The 20,819-nt window shown below is 39.2% G+C and overlaps 1 protein-coding gene and 1 long non-coding RNA gene across 6 annotated transcripts in view; one reads left to right on the top strand and one right to left on the bottom strand.

Annotated features, from left to right (window-relative positions):
• galntl6 (polypeptide N-acetylgalactosaminyltransferase like 6) overlaps window positions 1-20,819 on the bottom strand; it is a 708,600-nt gene that overhangs the window by 356,615 nt on the left and 331,166 nt on the right.
• LOC147846938 (uncharacterized) lies at window positions 10,720-20,538 on the top strand. Its single transcript, XR_015476733.1, has 2 exons — window positions 10,720-11,077; window positions 19,654-20,538. It is a non-coding gene; the product is annotated as an uncharacterized LOC147846938 (long non-coding RNA).

Below are 20,819 nucleotides of genomic sequence, written 5' to 3'. Positions count from 1 at the left end.
GCTTGCGGAATTCTCTGTTAGCAGTGATGCCACAAATAACAGTTTGCTCTCTCTCTCTCTCTGTTGTAACATATACTTCTCCTCCCTCATTCCACCCATCCGTTCCTCTACGCCACAAACACTGGCCTAAGATACCCGAAGATAAATTGGCGCAGTGGGCAGCAAGTTGCTCCTAACTTTACAGACTAATATCTGTCTCAGTTTTCTCTACAGTGGTGAGATTGGTCTCAAGCTGTTCCCTCGCTAGTTCTATCATCTGTCTGGCTGTGCAGTACAGCAGCTGAACCTGCGCTCGTCCTTCTGATGAATTCAACATCTAGCACAAAGCAAAGACACATCCAGCCTCTAATAAGGATTCATTGACAACACCTAGCAAACATTCATCACAGTCAGAGCCTATTTTCCCCATTAAGAGATCAAAGATGTTCTGTAGGGCGTTAATTAAATTGGATAATGTTTCAAAATGACTTGAAAATATCCTAATAAGCATCAAGGTCTTTCTTGTTAGTGGGCCCAGCTGACTTTTTTTTATTATTATTATTTTTCCTTGCGCAATAAATTAAAGGAAGAGAACGGGAGAGTGAGACAAAGGGAGAGTTCATTTTTAAAGGAGAATAAATGAATTTGAAAATGTATTTCGGAGACCCTCTAACAAGCCTGGAGGATTTTGCGCAATATTAAAAGATACTAATCAAGTTCATTTGAAATGGTAAGAAGGTAAAACATTCACTGGAGTTCATGAAATGACTTTTAAACAGTCTCTCGCTGTTGAAATGGGATCTGGAAATACCAATTACTCATAGAAAAACTGAACCGTTTCCCACAGGTCCGCTGTGGATTTGACTCTTCAGTTCCATTTTATTAAACTTAACTTTATGCTTTATGTACATTTAATAAGATATTGCAGCAGCAATCAAAACTGCCACACTATATTACTCATCTTTTCTTTTTTAAGCATATTATTTGTTCATATTTATATTGCTCTAACCTTACTGAACTTTTATTCAAGCAACATCAATTTCCATAGTCAGACAGACAATAACAAGCAATTGTAAATATACAGTCTTGTGCAAAAGTTTGACCACCCCTGATCATTTTCATAATTGCAAGTCATAGCCTGCTGGCTGTTCAAATCAGCAATTTCAATTGGATATATTTTAGACCCTATGGAAAAATCTACATTTCAGTTCTGACATAACATGCATTAATTCAGATGCAATGCAATTTAGGTCATAACAAAAAACAGAAAGGTGCAAAAATGTGGACACCCCAACAGAATAATGACATCAATCTTTTGTACAGCCACCTTTTTCTGAAATAACAGCCTGCAGACAGTTTTTATAGTCAAGGTTTTAAAGTCCCTGAGTTATTGCTTAAGGAATTTTGGACCAATCTTCTTTGTAAAATTTTAGTCAGGTGTGATGGGTGACAAGCATGAACGGCCCTTTTCAAATCAATCAATTTTGATGATGTTCAAGTCTGGGGACTGGGATGTCCATTCTAGATCATTGCATCATGTCTGAGCATGAATTCCTTGGTAGATCTGGAACTGTGCTTTGGGTCATTGTCCTGCTGAAACCTCCAACCCTGCTGTAACTTCAGCCTCTTGACTGATCCCTGAACATTATTCTGCTGAATCTGCTGGTACTGGCTGGAATCCATGTGACCTTTAACTCTGACAAGGTTTCCAGTATCTCTGCTTGCCACAATCCCCCACAGCATGATGGACCCTCCACCATATTTTACAGTAGGGAGCATGCTCTACTCCTGAAATGCTGTGTTCTTTTTTTGTTTTAGTTTTTTTTGTTTTTTGTTAAGCAAAGTGCCTATGGTCGTGGCATCTGTCTACATTATTTTTTCCAAAATGATTCAGGCTTGTCCAGGTGAGCCTTTGCATACCTTAAACAACTCTTGTCAGAATGCAGAAAAGGCTTCTTCTGCATCACCTTCCATTAAGCACTCTTCTTTGTGAAGAATGCACTGAACTGTGTAACAATGTACAATGACATTATTAGCAGCAAGATGTTCTTAGGGCTCTTTGAAAGTTGTCTGTGGTTTGTCTGTAACCATTCTAACCATTCTTCGCCTTTGCCATTTATTATTTTTTCTTGATATAGCCATTGTCCATCGCTGATGGCCGATAGACATCATGATACGAAGCCCTGCCCCTGTTGCAGAAGCAACTCGCTCGCAAAAAAATACACACTTAGGGCCCGTTTACACTAACACATCTTAGTTTTATAATGGCATTTTAGAACTGAAATGATCCACGTTCACACTGGCGTTTCATCTAGAACTTCTGAAAAGCCTTTCCTAGACCTCTGAAAACGCACATCACGTGACACACACACACACACACACACACACACACACACACACACACACACACACACACACACACACAAACATATTCTGTCATGCTGCAGCCTATGCGTGCATCTGAGCTCCAGCAGTTAGCAGGTGCTTAGAGCACAAAATCCCAGAGAGCAGTGCACATTGGATAGTTTATCAAGGATGTACCGCTGTATCGCGTCTCACTATAGTTATTAAAGGTAATATTTAATGAATATTGTCTCTATCTAAAAACTCTTCTGTCTTTTATCAGGTAACGTGTCACAGCGTCAGTACACTGCTACAATCTTTCACTTTCACGACTGTACTTAGTAATTTTAGCAAAAACCTCAGATACTTTTGGTTGGTTCATGTTGGTTGTGAAACTTTTTTACAGACCAAGTTTGTCAACGCCATTATAACGACATAGATCACTTTGCCTATTCATGCCAGAGTCCCAAGGAAAAAATAATTGACAGGTGGTAATTTGTGTGTAACATATTTATTTATTTATGAGTAGTTTATGGGTAAAACAAAGACCATGCGGGTCAGGTAGTTGAAACGGTAGGCTACAAATAATTAGTTTGTTATAAATTCATCAATTATACATCAATAATTAATTCACCGCCGCCTACGACGACCATGTATTTTCACATTAAACATCGTACGATACTAAATTGGTCGATGTTGACCAACCCCATTATCTAGCGTTCACTAAAAACCGAATAGCATTTCACTGTGATTCACTCTTTTAAAGAAAGAGCATAAACAGTTGAAGTCAGAATTATTAGCTCCCCTTAGATTTTTTTTTTCTTTTATTAATATTTCCTTAATATATTGCTTGACAGCTGTAAGCAGGTTTGGCATGCTGTCCCGGGAGAGAACCCTGAGCTCGGAGATAGTTGAGCCCAGGGCTCCCGCCAGGTCCATAGAGCATGTGAGGGGAGTACGAGATCAGGTGGTTCTCGAGAGCTCCCCTTTTTGTAAAGGAGAAAAGGAGGAGAAAGGGGTGGATGGGGGGTTTCTTCGGGAAAACGAAGATAAGGGAGTAATGTCTAGCTAGGCTACTTATAGTGGGTTAGGATAGATCTGATTGGCTAACTAATGAGTGTAGATAGGTGGCCAGCTGCTGTCAATTATATCACGTGCTCCTCTCGAAATTAGTTTAAAAACTTCACTTAACGGAACAAGGAAATTGTCATAGTATTTCTGAAAATATTTTTTCTTCTAGAAAAAGTCTTATTTGTTTATTTCTTCTACAATAAAAGCAGTTTTTCATTAAAAAAAATTAATAAAATAAAAAACTATTTTAGGGACAAAATCATTAGCCCCTTTAAGCTAACTTTGTTTTCGATAGTATACAAACAAAACCACCATTATACAATAACTTGACTAATTACCCTCACCTGCCTAGTTAACCTAATTAACATAGTTAAGCCTTCAAATGTCACTTTAAGCTGTATAATAATTAATAATTCTGACTTCAACTGTAATTATGCAGGCACAGGGAGGTGCCCAAATTTTTGCATGAAACTGTACATTAAAAAAAAGAAATTTAACTGAAGTTGAGAATCAATTGAACTCAAAGTGATTATGAGCTGAGAAAACACAGTAGAGATATGATTGCTCCACACACAAAATAAATGAAAGCTCAAAAGAGCATGTTAGTCAATTAAATACACAGAAATGAGATTGATTGTAAATCACCACTTCTAACAATAGAAGAAGTGCATTGACCTTTTCAACCTTAACCTTGAGGCTCGGATGATGACTAAACAGCTAGCATACAATCACTAAAAAAAGACAACCTTGAATCCCACATTCTCATGCAGGCTATGAAAGGCTTCTTTAATTTTCTATCTGCAAATGCAACTGACTGCTTTCTGGTTTAAACAAGATCTGCAGCCAAATGGAACATTCCCCTGCCAAAGCATGAATGAATAAACTATGCTCTGAATTTCTGTAACTCATCAAAACTTCTTCAATAGTCTGGTTCTCCATAGTTTCTCATAATTAGGGGAATTGATTGCAATGCACGCCAGAAAATCTTAAACATTAAATCTCTGGTCAGCCAATATGTGGCTCAAACACAACATCTGATGGTGGGAAAATCATCAGTTGTGCATTAGCAACACATTTTGCATGAATCGCCCACTATCCCTCAGGTCTGATGATAGCATCCTTTAGTGGGCAACACCATTAAACCGGCCTTCCAATTTTACAGTATTTTTTGCCAATGACAAATATCCCCTTACACTGCGGATTTTTATGCAGTAAATCTCCACACGCTCAGAAAGGAGCCATAAAATATAACAGACCTCACTTTCCTTAGATAACAATCACTCTGGTAGAGGAGTCAGTGAAATCTGCCAGTTCAAATGGCCATAACTCAAAGCAAAGAGCTCTCCGATCACCTCGGGACAAATAAAGAGAAGATTAACACACTGCTGCACACAGACACTAACATAATGTACAGCAGCACTGACATACATAATGATGCATACATCTTACAGCGACAACTTTTGCATCTAATCAAACTAACTACCTTCTAGATTCCTGTTTTGTAGCACGCTCAATTTTATGAATTATTATAAAGATGCTTACTCTTTGTGAATGGTAAAATTTAATGCTACAGTTACTTATTAAAATGTGAATTTCTAAATGAAACAATACAGCACATAGAAATGAATATTTGTCGGTATGAGCCTTAGTTTCTCATTCAGTCTACACTGTAAAAAATGATATGATCAATTAGTCCTGACAGCATATGTTTTTAGGTCATTATAACTTGCTAAACTAAGTTAATCATGTTGTAACTTAAGTTTATAAGTGAGACAAGCTGTTTTAAATCAGTTTAAGATAATTAAAGTTCAACAGACTCATATTATTTGATTATTTGGTTCATTTGATTCAGCTTCATTTGAGGCAACCAGGATTTTTTTTTTTACAGTGTAGGCTATAGGACAAAAATCATAGGTTGTATTATAAGGGTTCAATCAAACGATCCAATCAAAATACCATACATATACACATTTAGCGTAAATATATTTTATGTAGTACTGCCCTTCAGAAGCTACAGAAGTTGATTTAACTGTGAACATTTTCACCCCCTGGCTCTTAATGTACAGTTTTTCCTTCTGGAGCATCCCTGACCATATGAACCTTCTGTTATAGTTGCACACGAGTCCTTCAGTTGGTCTCAGTTTGAAAAGATGGATTTTAAAGTCATACAGCCATGTAAAAAAAAAGGTTCAAATACACAAAAAAGCTGAAAAGCTAAATAATTTGAGGGAAGGGATTTTTTTCCTGAAGAAAAGCAGTCAATTTAACTGTTCAGGGCAAACAAGGTTTTTATGAACAATTGTTATTAAATATATTTTAATACAAAAAGCTATGGATCATTTAAGTAACACCACAAAATTTACAGAATCAAGTGTGCATAAGCTTTTGAATAGTGTCATTTTTATAAATTGTAAAAACATTACCTATTAAACTCTCTTGTGCACTAAATGTACTGTAAATGTTGTTTACTGTATGTCAAATATCTTATGATTGTCTTTAGTAAATACCTTACTAAATAAACAATATGCAATCTGTATGATCCCTCTTTTTGGAGTAAAATAATAAACAATTTAACGATTCAGAAACTCCTCCTACTCAATAAATTAAATAGAATTACTTACATGGCCACATGTGCATACAAATCAAGCACCTGGACATGCAGACTGCTTATTTTACGCCTAAGAAGCCTGTGCCATTTAGTTCATTTGGGAAATATTCTTAATACTAAATATTATGGAATACAATGTTGAAGCAATTGGGAACTCAAGCAACAAAATTGTAGGCAATATATTTAAAGAGTGGAGTCTGTGCATGCTGAGACATAGAGTGTCTTTTAACTTCATGTGGCCTTCAAATATAATCAAAAGCACGTATCGAGAGCTTCAAAGAATGGGCTCCCAATTGCGAGCAGCTGCATCCAAGCCTTATATCACAAAGTGCAATGCTAAGTGTCAGATACTGCGGTGTAAAGCATGCCGCCACTGGACCCTAGAGCAGTGGAGACGTGTTCTCTGGAGTGACAAATCACGCTTCTCTGTCGGGCAATCTGATGGATGAGTCTGGGTTTAGTGTTTGCCAGGTGAACAGTACTTGAGTGACTGTATTGCGCCAAGTGTAAAATTTGGCTAGAGGAAGGATTGTGGTGTGGTTGCTTTTACGGTTTTGAGCTAGGCCCTTAGTTTGTTGTTAAGGGATTTTTTAATGCTTCAGCATACCAGGACATTTTAGACAGTTTTATGCTCCCTACTTTGTGGGAACGGATCGAAAATGGCCTCTTCCTGTTCCAACAAGACTGCGCATCAGTGTACAAAGCCATTAGGACCATACCAGGCAACACTCCTGGGAGTTTCCTTTCTTTCAGAACCATCTGCCACTACACTCCCGTTTTGTTATTTTTCTCGGAAAACTCCCGTAATGAGGACCCCGGGTCCTCAGCGTTTTGGTACAGTCTATAACACTCCCAGATCACCAAATCTGGTATAGTATCCGATTGCAGTGGCTGCCCAAAACCCGGTGCATAATACAGTTACTTAGCTGTTGGCAGGTATCATTAAGACTTAGGCCACGTTTGCACTGTAAAACACTTGATGCCCAATTCCGATATGTGGTCTACATCTGATTTTTTTGCATGTCTATTTACACATTCTTTTAATTATGACCCATATCTGATTCATGTGTTTACACATGATATACAATTTACAACGTCCCGCATGCAAAAGTTCTAGCATCCTTGCCACACCAGCCACCATGGAAGTAATCATTTTGTTTTCAACTCTGCAAAATATGCAAAGTTCATCCAACTTTAAAATGATTTTAAGGCGGAGGAGGAGGAGGGAAAGGGTCGTCATTGCAGCTTGCGCCTATGGTTTATATATGGTGTACTCCACCATTCAGAGGAATCTGTGGGTATGAGAGAGACATCAGATCTGGTGGGAGCAAATTGTGGCAGGCTTTAATGAAGAGCATTGGGTCTGAAATTTTAGGATGAACACACACACGCTTTTCCTTCTACGTAATTAAAGCATGGAAAAGTACCTCATTGTTGCATTGTTGTTTAATGACGTACAAAACTAAATGCCACAATAAATCCGATCTGCCTGTCTTGATAGTCGCATTGTCAAACATTTGATTTATATCTGATTTATTTCTATGAAGGAGGCTTAAAACTGATCTCTGAATATCCGAATGCATACGTTTTATTTATTTATTTATTTATTATTATTCTTTTTTTTTGTGTTTACACGGTCATAGAACAGGTCAGGTCTGTGTCATATGTGAACAAAATAAAATCGGAATTTGGTCACATTTAACTGGCACACTGCAAAGAAATATTTTCTTTCTTATAATTTGTCTTGTTGCTAGTCCAGATATCTAAAAACTCTTAAATCAAGAACAATTTTTTAGACAAGCAAAGCATATTGTCTTGTTTTCAGAAATAATGTGTCAAATTTAAGTGAATTTTTCCCTAAAACAAGATAAATAATCTGCCAATGGGGTAAGAAAATTAATCTTTGGTAAAAACAAAAAAAAAAAAGATTATTTTGCTTACCCTATTGGTAGATTATTTAGCTTGTTTTAAGGTCGATATAATATTGGCATATTATTTCTGAAAACAAGACAATATGTTTTGCTTGCCTAGAAAATGCTTTTTGATATAAAACTTTTTAGATATTTGGACTAAAAACAAGACAACAAATCCAAGTAAGAAAAGCATTTTTGCAGTGCAGTGTAAGTGGGGCCTTAGATGAGCGAGCTTGGTGTGTAGGAACTTGACTGTCCTGCACAGAGTCCTGACCTTACCCTGATAAACACCTTTGGATAAATTAGAACTGTAAACCAGGCCTTCTCATTCAAATACTCTTCTGGAACGAAAATAGATCAAAAATTCACATAAATGCACTCCTAAACAATGTGTAAAGCCTTCCCAGAAGAGCTAAAGCTATTACCCCAGTAAAATGTGGGCCAACAAGAGTGGGATTAAAATAAAATTTAAATTAAGAATTATTTATACATTTGTTGAGTTAGAGCATAGTCCTGAATACAACGTCAAATAAATAATTAAATACGAACAGGAATACACAATAATAATTTCAAAATCTACTAGCCTTAATAAAGATAAAAGGGGCTATTTTAGAGCAGATAAACACATTTTCATAAACTATCAAAATGTGCATTAATTCAATTCATTCTAATCAGCAGACACCAAGCAATCATGCACATAACCATTATATGCATGAGTGTGTGTGTACTTGTGTGTATGTGTGTCACTCTCATGGCTAAAGACCAGAAAGAGAAAGTAAGAGCCCTTCAGAGGCTTTCAATCTCTTGTAATAGTGTTATTATCTTAATGGAGGTGCCAAATACACAAGACTGGAAAGGTCCATGTCCCTTTGTTTTGTGAGCCTGAGAGTAAGTGGTTTTATATTACCCTGCTCTGCTATATGGCTGCCGCTCAATATGAAATGCGCATTACTCTCGGGAGCCACGGCGAACAGCCCGAGACATTGCTCCATCCTCACCTCATGAGGCACATCAGAGTAATCAAGTTTAAATTGTCTCTTTCTCAAGAGGGTCACACCGCTGTTCATATTAGGGGCACAGGCCATCAAGTGCGACTGCAGGTGGTAATGATGGAGACCAGAATGTTTAACATGAAAGCAAAGCGAGTGTATGAAAGAAGGTGGGTTTGTGCATTAGTGCACAAGTCTGAGCTCTAGAAAACAGTTTCTGTTAGTAGCCAAGGCAATTCCATTTCAGTCATTCTGACCCAGACTTGAGATCGACATGACAAAGCATATATTCATACATAGTCTAGACCAAAAATAAAAATACTACATTTAGACCTGGTTTGTGAAGTGTCTGTTTTGTAATTTGTAAGACTTAATGGTTCAGGATTTTTTGAATATATATATTCAAAAATATGATAATTGAAGTTGCAAATTAGTGAACATCAATCAAGTATACGAGGATAAGATATATAACTTCGGAAATAGAAAGACATTTTATAGATTTCAGACGTACCGTAAAACAACTAGAATGCAAAGGAATTGAGGAAGTATTTGAGTCACATAGAGAAGGTAATGTGAATAAAAGATTATTACATAGAGAAGCGTTCTGGTCTTATTACAAAACTAATTAAAATCATTTATTTCCTCGAAATTCCACACATAATCTCCCATAATGACAATGTAAAAAATGTTGCTGATGTTGAAAGCTCAGGTACATTCTGTTTTCACTGATCATTCTTCAGATGTTTCAGCAGCTTAATTGGAGTTCACCTGTGGTCAATTCAGTTGATTGGACATGATTAGAAAAGGCATACACCTGTCTATATAAGGTGCCAGGGTTTATGTCAATGTGTATGTCAAAGCACAAACCAAACATGGAGACAAAGGTATTGTCTGTAGACCTCCGAGACAGGATTGTCTCGAGGCACAAGGCTGGAGAAGGTTAGAAATCTGCTGCTCTGAGAGTTCCAATAAGCACAGTGGCTTCCATCATCTGTAAGTGAAAGATGTTTGGAACCACCAGGACTCTTCCTTGAGCTGGCCAACCATCTAAGCTGAATGATCAGGGGAGAAGAGCCTTAGTCAATGAGGTGATCAATAACCCAATGGTCACTCTATCTGAGCTCTAGCATTCTTCGGTGGAGAGAATAGAACCTTACAGCAGGACACCCACAAATCAGGCCTGTATGGCATAGTGGCCAGATGTAAAGGGCACATGGCAGCCTGCCTGGAATTTGACAAAAGGCATCTGAAGGACTCTCAGACCATAAGAAACAAAATTATCTGGTCTGATGAGACTAAAATTGAACTCTTTGAAGTGAATGCCAGGCTAATACCACCTCATAGTGAAGCATGGTGGTGGCAGCATCAGGCTGTGAGGTTCTTTTTCAGCAGCATGAACTGAAAGACTAGTCAGGATAGAGGGAAAGATGAATGCAGCAATGTACAGAGACATCTTGAATGAAAACCTGCTTCAGAGTGCTCTTCACCTCAGACTAGGGCAACGGTTCATCTTCCAGCAGGACAATGACCCAAAGCACACCGCCAAAATATCAATGGAGTGGCTTCACAACAACTTGGTGAATGTCCTTGAGTGGCCCAGCCACAGCCCAGACCTAAATCCTATTGAACACCTTCAAAAATAGCTGAGAGCTTGAGAAGTACTGCAAAGAGGAATGTACAGAGACAGGTGTGCCAACCATGTGACATCATAGTCAAAAATACTTAAGGCTGTAATTGCTGCCAAAGGCGCATCAACAAAGTATTGAGCAAAGACTGTGAATACTTATGTACATGTGATTTTTCATTTTTTTTCTTTAATAGATTTGCAACGATTTAAAAAATATACATTGTCAATGTGGAGTATTGTGTGTAAAATCTTGAGGAAATAAATGAATTTAATAAATTTTAGAATAAGGCTGTAACATTAAAACAATTTTGGAAAAAGTAAAGTGATATGATTACTTTCTAGATGCACTGTATGTAATGATACAAATAATACAAATAATGGTAATTGACATGACAAAATTTAAATAGACATTTTAATGAGTGTGAATCATGACCTTCAGAATAATATTATTAACTAGATTAACGCACCAAAAATATAAAAACCGCGAGCGTGCAATGCAAACTTCATTACTGAAGACTTAACCTAAAGACATTCAAAAAACGTATGTGTAGTGAGTCAACGGATCGTTCCAGAACCGAACAAGCCACAGACCATGTTATCCTTAAAAGATTGGTTGGTGCCTACGAGTCTGAGATTGATTTCATTTTCAAAGCAATCCACAGGCACCCAGCAAAAGGCAAATCCACAGGACGACTATCCAGTCAACATCACAGTTGCGTGTTAATTAACTCTACACCTTAAAACAATAAGAGGCTCTACAATCAAAAACCCACCAAACCGGTTTTTGAGAAGTACCTTTTGGTTCGCGTGCCCTTTGGCGTCTGCAAGGAATACACATTCTCAGGCAGACACAGAAGCGATCAGAAATGCTTCCAAAGTTTAATGGACATACAGTAAAACTGTGTTTATTTGAGTAATGTATGTTTGCTTTATGTTTCTGTAGGTTTTTGTGTGTACATGTTCCATGTGTTTAACAAAACTGTTATAGATAGTTCTTGAGTAATAGCCCTCAGTGACAAATGAAATCTACAGAATGTTTATGACATACTTCATGTTTGGTATTGATTGAAAGCTAGGAAAGTTTCAAATGCATTGGTTTATATGAAGAAACCATATTATGAAAGGTGTCCATGTTATGAGACTTTATTTTAAAAACTATGCTATCAAAGCAGCACCGACACAATTTGTCAACCCGGCCTTCTAGAGGGCAGAATTGGGGTGTGACTCCACCCCGCACCTTCTCTGATTGGACAAGTATTGTGTAGACCCAGCCTCTACCAAAGCCTATAAAACTTTGAACAAAGGAATTTCATCGTCGTCTTTTGCCGGTCATCTTTGCCAGTCGTCACCGCCGTCGCTGCCCGGACGTCGCTCTTCTCGTGCTGTGGCCGTTACATCGCCTCGCCGGAAGCCTCGTTACATCAAGGAGCAGACCGCGACCTTCACTTGCTGCCGGCTCGACCCCCGATCTGCTTGTGCAACCGCTTCAACAACAAGTCATCGGGTCAACACATCCAAACTCTGAAACTCATCCTAACTACAGGAACCCAGGAAGGACTTCGAACGCCGCCTTGTCCAACATCCGTATCCCTAGCAACCGACTAAGGAAACCCCTCTTCACCGACAAGGGAATTCCATCACGTCACTGAAGTTGCTACGCTGACCAATCAGCTTCGCCGGGATTTCCCTTTGGACCAGTCGAGGAAACCAAATTACATCAGAACGCAAGTAGCACAAACAAGGTTTCTATCCATTGCTGACTCTGGTGTGAATTATGTTTAAGTAGTAAAGAATAGCGAAATTCTCTGCTTTTATGGTTTCTCTCAGGTTGCAATGCTAAGAACTTAGCAAAGGCTAGAAGTTAAATCCACTCAGTCAAAACTCTCCTCAAACCGCTTGTGCGTGTGTGTATGTATGTGCGTTTGTTTGTTTTACGTAGATTAGTACTTTGTGTTGTAGAGTAGCAATAAACTTTTGTTTCGTTTTAAGATCCGTGTTGGTGTGTTGTGTGCTTTATAAGTTAATGCCTCAGCTTCAGATACTGCTACCTTGCTCATTAAATAATTAGATACTGTTTTTATATTGTTATTGTTGGCCACGTAATAGTATAATACAGGATTGCTTTACACTAAACGTTCTATTTGCTGGACAAATACTTAAGTTAAGTGTAAGCTTTAAATAATTCTATGTGAATCATGTTCGAATCTTTGATTCGAATCCCCAAAGTTTAAACATGATTTAAACCAAAGAGCTGATTCTTACATAGTGGTGGAGAATAATTCGGGCAAGCAGATCTAACTTTTAAAGCACAAAACCCAGAAATCACGTTGTTAATCTTTTCTATTTTTGTCCGGAAAGAATAGATTAGAGGGAACAAAAGTTTTGCTACTGCACAATTTCATTGTGGTACCATTTGTTTTATTGCTTGACTGCATTTAGTGTTGTTAAGAAAGTAAAACTTCATTTAAGTTGTCCGCCGAGACACACTGTAAGCCGCTCTAAAGCGCATGTAGAGAAAGACAAAGCGTATTCCTTTGTGCTTATCTCATAACGTTATATAAGGCCTTCACAGTATGATTTCGTACGCCGCGATTCCCGGATGGAAACTCAGCTGTGTTTTCTCCTGGTAACTGATTTAGCATAGCTAACTAAATTCTTGTTGCCCTGTAATTTGCTAATACTTAGTAAATTATTTAAAACGCGGAGCTCAGAGAGAGCTGCCTAGCGTAGTTTATAGGAGAAGTTTTGAAATTGATCAATTGAAATTGTGGTTTGATTCCACGGATGTGTTTGCAGTCTACACAGACTTAACACAGAGTGCTGAGATCCCCCATATCTCTGTCACGATTTGTATTAATCTCAGAAATCCTGTTGATTAATTTATCTCACTTTCATGAGTTGAGATGGTTCAGTACTGTTAAGATATAAAATCTAACTAGTGCTTTTTGCTTAACAGTGTGAGTTGCGCCGTCATCTCAAGTGATACTGTGAAATTTGCTATTATTCCACTTTGTGGTCGTTGCCATAGCAGCAACCTTGGTCCGGAAGTACAGAGAGACTTGCCGGAATTACATTCAAGCGTGCATGTGCAGTCCGCCAGCGCCAGCTTGGATTGTAAACAAAGAGCGTAGCGTGAAGCTAAGCTAAACTAACGCTAACGCGTTTGCATTGAAGTCTATGCATTTCCAGTAGCAGCGAAGGCTAATAGATAGCACGTAGCATTTAGTGGTCTTAAATGCATTGCATGGCTGATGCTTGAAATAACTCTTGCATCTCAGTTGTTTCTCTTTACTCACCTTGGAAAAGTTGACAAATGCAAAGTTAATAAAAGTGTGCACGATCTAACTGCTGAGTTTAATCACTATTATTTAATTTTTGTTTTTCCTGCTGTACTTGGCCTGTTGAATTTGATCAGTTTGAACTCACATAAACTGTTGGTTTTATTAGTGATGAATTATAGTTTTGTTTTCATGACTATAAATTAATGCTCTCTGAACTGTACAAGTATAAATACTTATTTCATTCATCAACATCTAGGAACACCCATTTCCTATAATTGTTGATTTATACGGATAAGACTCACTGATTAAATAAATTCTAATTGTTTAATTTAATGATAAACTGCATTAAATGTTACTCTAACCAACTTCATTGTTTTGAAATTTTAATTTCATTAATGGTTCATTTATGCATGGCTTTATCATTTTAGCAATAATTAATAATTTAATTTAGTCATAAGTGTTCTTATCAATCTTAATGATAATTTATAAAAGTTATTACCATGTTACAGATTTAAAGTTAAGTTCAATTCAAATTTGAATTTAGTCTTTTCATCTAGTGGAGCCCTCCAATTAGCCAAACTTCAAAAGGAAAATTCGGATTTTTCTAATACGTAGGCTAAGTGGTTACTATATAACACAATAAAACCAACCCTTTTTGAGTATCAACTCAACAGTGCCATTGTTTTGACATCCTTAATTACACCTAATGCTAAGAGAAAATAACTCCTTTGTTATCTCTTTCAACTATCTTCTTTTACTGGACTATTGATGCTGGTTTAAGGATTGTGCTTGTGAGAGTCAAAAAGCAGAGAATTTCAGAAACATTTAATAGATGTTTGGGACACTTGAACACTTTTAATTGTTAAAATTTTCTGATCTCACCCCTCCTTTCTCACTCATCAGGTCACCAAGAAGATAGGCGTCGTTAGATCCAATTCTAAACACGCATCCAGAAACAATTTATTTGGTGTATGGAGTCAATCCTATTCAGAAGCCAATACTGTTATTGTTGTCCTACTTTCTATCACTTCAGAAGAAAGTTAATAGCAACTTCAGTCCTGGTATTTAGAAATCTTATTTTTATATTTAACAAAAGCTAAAGGAACCCTCTCTCTAGGAAAGTGGAAACTACAGATTTTCACCCTACTCCTTAGTCTCCTTATCACTTTTGTTTTCTTTGTTCTCTCACTGTGTCTGTGCTACTGACTCTTTCCACAGAGACTACCAGTTAGACACGCGTACCCACCAGAGGGCCACAGTTCCAGAGAACCACACTTAACTCAACATTAGTACACACTTAACATTGCACATTAACATTTTCCCTTTTCTGTTTGCTTTGTTCTACCTTGTTTTTTTTTTCTTTCTCCTCTCTATCTCTCTTCAAGGTCTGTGTCAGTTAAAATCCTAAGTCCTCCCCCCGCCGCAAAACATGGCTCACTCCAAAGATCCTGTTGGCCACTGGAAGGACCTGGAAACATGGCTGAGCGTTGTAACAGGCAGTCTCCTCCCTAAAGCTGCCGAAACACTACAGCACCTGACGCAAAACCAATTGGATGAGAACATAGACAGCATCATGAAGCAAGACCCAAGTCAAAGCTTCAACCACAAGGAGCTGGCCAAAATCACTGGTACTTTGAGTCACACACTCATAGCCACCCTCAAGTTGAGTGACAGACACGCCTCCCAACTCCAACACAAGCTGACACGCCTGCAAGCCCGCATCGAGCAGCTAGAGCTAGAGGCTCAGGAACGTCTGGAACAACCAAGAGAGGTGGATGAAGGTACCACAGAGGAGATCGACAAACTACAAGAAGCTTTAACAGCCATCACAGAAGAAAGAGAACAAGCCAGAGCAGACCACGCTGACGTCGCTAACAAGCTAGATTACGCTGAACAGCTACTGAAAGAAGCGAAGGTGGACTTAAGAGACAAGAAGGCCAGAATCAAAGCCCTTGAAACTCACCTGAGCGAAGCAAGACATGAGATCGACAGACTAATGCAGGAAGTGGATGACATCAAAGAGGAGTCCGCCAGTGAACTCAGGCATGCCTATGCACTGCGCTATGAACCTCCAAAGACAAGATGTGCACCAGCCTCGCCCCTGCCAAGCAGGACAGGATCCCCTGTTCCTGAGCTCTCACCTATTGAAAGAGGTGAGAAACCATGCCAAAGATCTTCGCCAACACCTTCTGAAGAGCCTTACCTTACCCCACAGCGACGAGAGCCTGTGATAGCCAGTCACAGATCGTCATACAGTCTGGACCTTAAAGACCTTGACAAGCTGGCCAGAAACATTGGCAAGTTTACTCCAAGTGTGTCAGGTGGTTTGGAGGTCCACGCTTATTTGCAAGACATTGATTTCCATCTGGAAATGAGACCCAATGTCTCTGATAAAGAAAGACTGTATTTGCTTCGAGCCACATCCAGCACTGAGGTGCGCAGCTTCCTGGACCGACAACCGGCTCGGGTAAAGAATGATTATCGCTTGCTCCAAGAAGCCCTCATCAGAGAGTTTGCAAACCCTGAATCAGATCAAGGACTGTTAGGTGCTCTGGAGACAAAACAAGCTCGCAATGAGTCCCCACATGCTTACTACAACCGACTCAGGCAAGCCTTTTTCGGAACTCGCAACGAACCGAATATGGAAGAAGACCTGAACTTTAAGATTCTCTTCCTGAGAAACCTCCATCCTGCAGTAAGCCAACATCTCGGAGTACTCGCATGCCCACGAACAATGAGCATCCAGCAATTGCGAGATTTGACACAGAAAGCCCACGACAAACAAAAGATGGTGTTAGAGAAAAACTCTAAAACTGCAAAAGTTCTTGACTTTAACACCCAGAATCCAGAACTGGCACTAGAGGGTGCCCAACGCTCAAACAGCGTGAGACCACCATCCCCAGCGTGGAATGCGTCTCCGTCCAATAGACAACGGAACTCCTATGCTGACACGAGATTCAAACAGAGGAACAGTCACTGGGATGGCCCGCGTGGACAACGACGCTCACCTGAACACCACCAGGAAAGAAACCAATGGGGGTCAAACAAAAGCTGGTCACCATCTAAGGGAAGACATCAAAACCCTGGATCATCAAGTCCAAGGAGTCAAAGAAGGTACTCCAAAAACTTCCACCCTGACAACGCTCAGACTCAATCCCAGCAAGAGGAAAATGCCCCACCGGGATTTAACCCTCAAGAACTGGTGAAATTGATGATGAAAGAGTTTCTCAAATGCATAGAGGAGGACAGGAAACGGGAAAAGGAAAAAGCAGATTCAGCCTGACTAGTTGCCGAGCGGAGAAGCAACAACCACCTGAACCAACAAACACTTGCAGGTGAAAACCCTCAGGTTTCTAAAAGTGCCGTTCTGGTCGTCTGCCACTCCTCCGACAAACCTCAGTTCAGTCCTGAAACCCTTCCTGACCCATGCCAAACTCCGGTACCTCCATTTCTAGATGAACATTTGACTGCTCCATCATCATTGAACAACAAATGGGGGAGGACCACAACTCGACACAGATCAACTGTTCTACCCTCTTCACACTAACATAACCTTTGACATTCTAGGGAAACACCTAGTTAAACACAACACTAATACTTTCTCCTCTACAGCACTGCTAGAACAACTTCTAGTAGCGAGGATCCACTCCACATTTGCAACACTGTTTTGCTGGTTTTTAACCTACCTTGTTTTGTTGCATCACTGTGCCTCTTCATTTCCTTTCTCTCTCTCTCCCTAACTAATTTGCAGTTCCAGTCCCCTCTACAGGGAACTCCTGCAAATTCATGCACAGGGCCTAAAAGTAGGATTGACTCCTTCTCCCAAATTAGTGTCAATTGCTGCAGAATTATTGCTTATTTAAGTTGAAGCTAGCGCCACTCCATACTTGCAATGAAGTAAACTAGCTAAATAACTAAATTTGAATTATTTCAGGCAATGTTACACTACACCTTGTGTTCCTAACACGAACAATTTAAGCTAAAACCTGCACCAGAACTCAGTCTATGGAATGGAAATGTGGTTTGTGTCTTGTGTGTCTGTTCTCTCTCTACCTATGCCTCTTGTTCCAGTGTCTGCCGATGTTCATGCCAGGAACATCACCATCCAAATGGGGGATGTAGTGAGTCAACGGATCGTTCCAGAACCGAACAAGCCACAGACCATGTTATCCTTAAAAGATTGGTTGGTGCCTACGAGTCTGAGATTGATTTCATTTTCAAAGCAATCCACAGGCACCCAGCAAAAGGCAAATCCACAGGACGACTATCCAGTCAACATCACAGTTGCGTGTTAATTAACTCTACACCTTAAAACAATAAGAGGCTCTACAATCAAAAACCCACCAAACCGGTTTTTGAGAAGTACCTTTTGGTTCGCGTGCCCTTTGGCGTCTGCAAGGAATACACATTCTCAGGCAGACACAGAAGCGATCAGAAATGCTTCCAAAGTTTAATGGACATACAGTAAAACTGTGTTTATTTGAGTAATGTATGTTTGCTTTATGTTTCTGTAGGTTTTTGTGTGTACATGTTCCATGTGTTTAACAAAACTGTTATAGATAGTTCTTGAGTAATAGCCCTCAGTGACAAATGAAATCTACAGAATGTTTATGACATACTTCATGTTTGGTATTGATTGAAAGCTAGGAAAGTTTCAAATGCATTGGTTTATATGAAGAAACCATATTATGAAAGGTGTCCATGTTATGAGACTTTATTTTAAAAACTATGCTATCAAAGCAGCACCGACACAATTTGTCAACCCGGCCTTCTAGAGGGCAGAATTGGGGTGTGACTCCACCCCGCACCTTCTCTGATTGGACAAGTATTGTGTAGACCCAGCCTCTACCAAAGCCTATAAAACTTTGAACAAAGGAATTTCATCGTCGTCTTTTGCCGGTCATCTTTGCCAGTCGTCACCGCCGTCGCTGCCCGGACGTCGCTCTTCTCGTGCTGTGGCCGTTACATCGCCTCGCCGGAAGCCTCGTTACATCAAGGAGCAGACCGCGACCTTCACTTGCTGCCGGCTCGACCCCCGATCTGCTTGTGCAACCGCTTCAACAACAAGTCATCGGGTCAACACATCCAAACTCTGAAACTCATCCTAACTACAGGAACCCAGGAAGGACTTCGAACGCCGCCTTGTCCAACATCCGTATCCCTAGCAACCGACTAAGGAAACCCCTCTTCACCGACAAGGGAATTCCATCACGTCACTGAAGTTGCTACGCTGACCAATCAGCTTCGCCGGGATTTCCCTTTGGACCAGTCGAGGAAACCAAATTACATCAGAACGCAAGTAGCACAAACAAGGTTTCTATCCATTGCTGACTCTGGTGTGAATTATGTTTAAGTAGTAAAGAATAGCGAAATTCTCTGCTTTTATGGTTTCTCTCAGGTTGCAATGCTAAGAACTTAGCAAAGGCTAGAAGTTAAATCCACTCAGTCAAAACTCTCCTCAAACCGCTTGTGCGTGTGTGTATGTATGTGCGTTTGTTTGTTTTACGTAGATTAGTACTTTGTGTTGTAGAGTAGCAATAAACTTTTGTTTCGTTTTAAGATCCGTGTTGGTGTGTTGTGTGCTTTATAAGTTAATGCCTCAGCTTCAGATACTGCTACCTTGCTCATTAAATAATTAGATACTGTTTTTATATTGTTATTGTTGGCCACGTAATAGTATAATACAGGATTGCTTTACACTAAACGTTCTATTTGCTGGACAAATACTTAAGTTAAGTGTAAGCTTTAAATAATTCTATGTGAATCATGTTCGAATCTTTGATTCGAATCCCCAAAGTTTAAACATGATTTAAACCAAAGAGCTGATTCTTACATATGGCAGATATTTTCCAACAGCATTTACATAATACTGCTGTGAGGTGGACTGAATGCACTTTTTCGGATTATAAAGTAAGGAGTCAGACCAGCAACAGTAATTACCCTGTCAACAAGGAAAATGCTTCTGACTGTGATGTTGAACTGAAATGGGCAACACTGTGACTCTTGCAAAACAAAAATACGTCCGATCACATGGTTTGTTTAGCTTAGTTTAGATGTCTACTTTCTATGTTTAATTCATATATTGATGTTAGATTGAAGTGGACAGAAACGTGGCCTGCTTCTCTGGTAAACACCAGGGTTCAGATTATATTCATTCTTATTTAAAGGGCACTTATGATGAAAATCATATTTTTGAAGCTGTTTGAACAGAACTGCGTGTAGATATAGTGTGTCCACTGTCATTCTGGAGTGATATAAACGCAATAAGTTTCTTATTTTAAGTTTCCTGACATTAAAATAGATTCTAAATCCCTCCCATTTTGAGGCAGACTGCAACGTAACGCAGGAGTGTGGTTTACTCGGCTCACCAATTTTACTGAAAGCCGTGTATTAACATGTATCTATAGTAACATGTATCTTCAGCTCTCTGTGATCATCTGCACTTCAAGAATGAGTTTTATAAAGTTCTTACTGTAGTATTTCTCACAAACGTTATGCGAGATCTGCTTCCTTCATGACTGTCACTGTACTGTTTATCTGACACAGCAACAGATGGCTCTGACAGGCACATGGGAATGGTGGGCGGGGAGAACTAGCTCATATGCATTAAATGCACAGGCAACAAAAACTGCTGCAATGTGTTCAGAGTTGAAAATCTCAATATCTAAAAAGGTATAATAAATAGTCGGATGGGTAGATTCTGGAGACACACAATACTTATATAAAATCTTGAAAAAAGTGATAAAATAGGTGCCCTTTAAATAAAACACACCAGCAGAGAAAGTGCACCAAAGATAGTTTCAATCAAATCAAATCTGTCAATTATAAACACACCCTGAGTCTAGTCTCAAATACATTTCAGCATGCTCCAACCAAAGCAAAAAAGTCAGACTTTTTTTTCTTTGCACTAACAGAAACCCAATTATCTTTACCCTTTTTCAGAGAAGAACGCAATTACAGGGAAACAATGCAACGCTGATGACTTTCGATAACAGAATGTCATGGGAT

This window comes from Danio rerio, chromosome 1, assembly GCF_052040795.2.
Source record: "Danio rerio strain M-AB ecotype USA chromosome 1, GRCz13ab, whole genome shotgun sequence".
Taxonomy (NCBI): Eukaryota; Metazoa; Chordata; class Actinopteri; order Cypriniformes; family Danionidae; genus Danio; species Danio rerio.
Note: the sequence above shows the minus strand (reverse complement) of the source record. Positions and strands in the feature narration are given on the sequence as shown.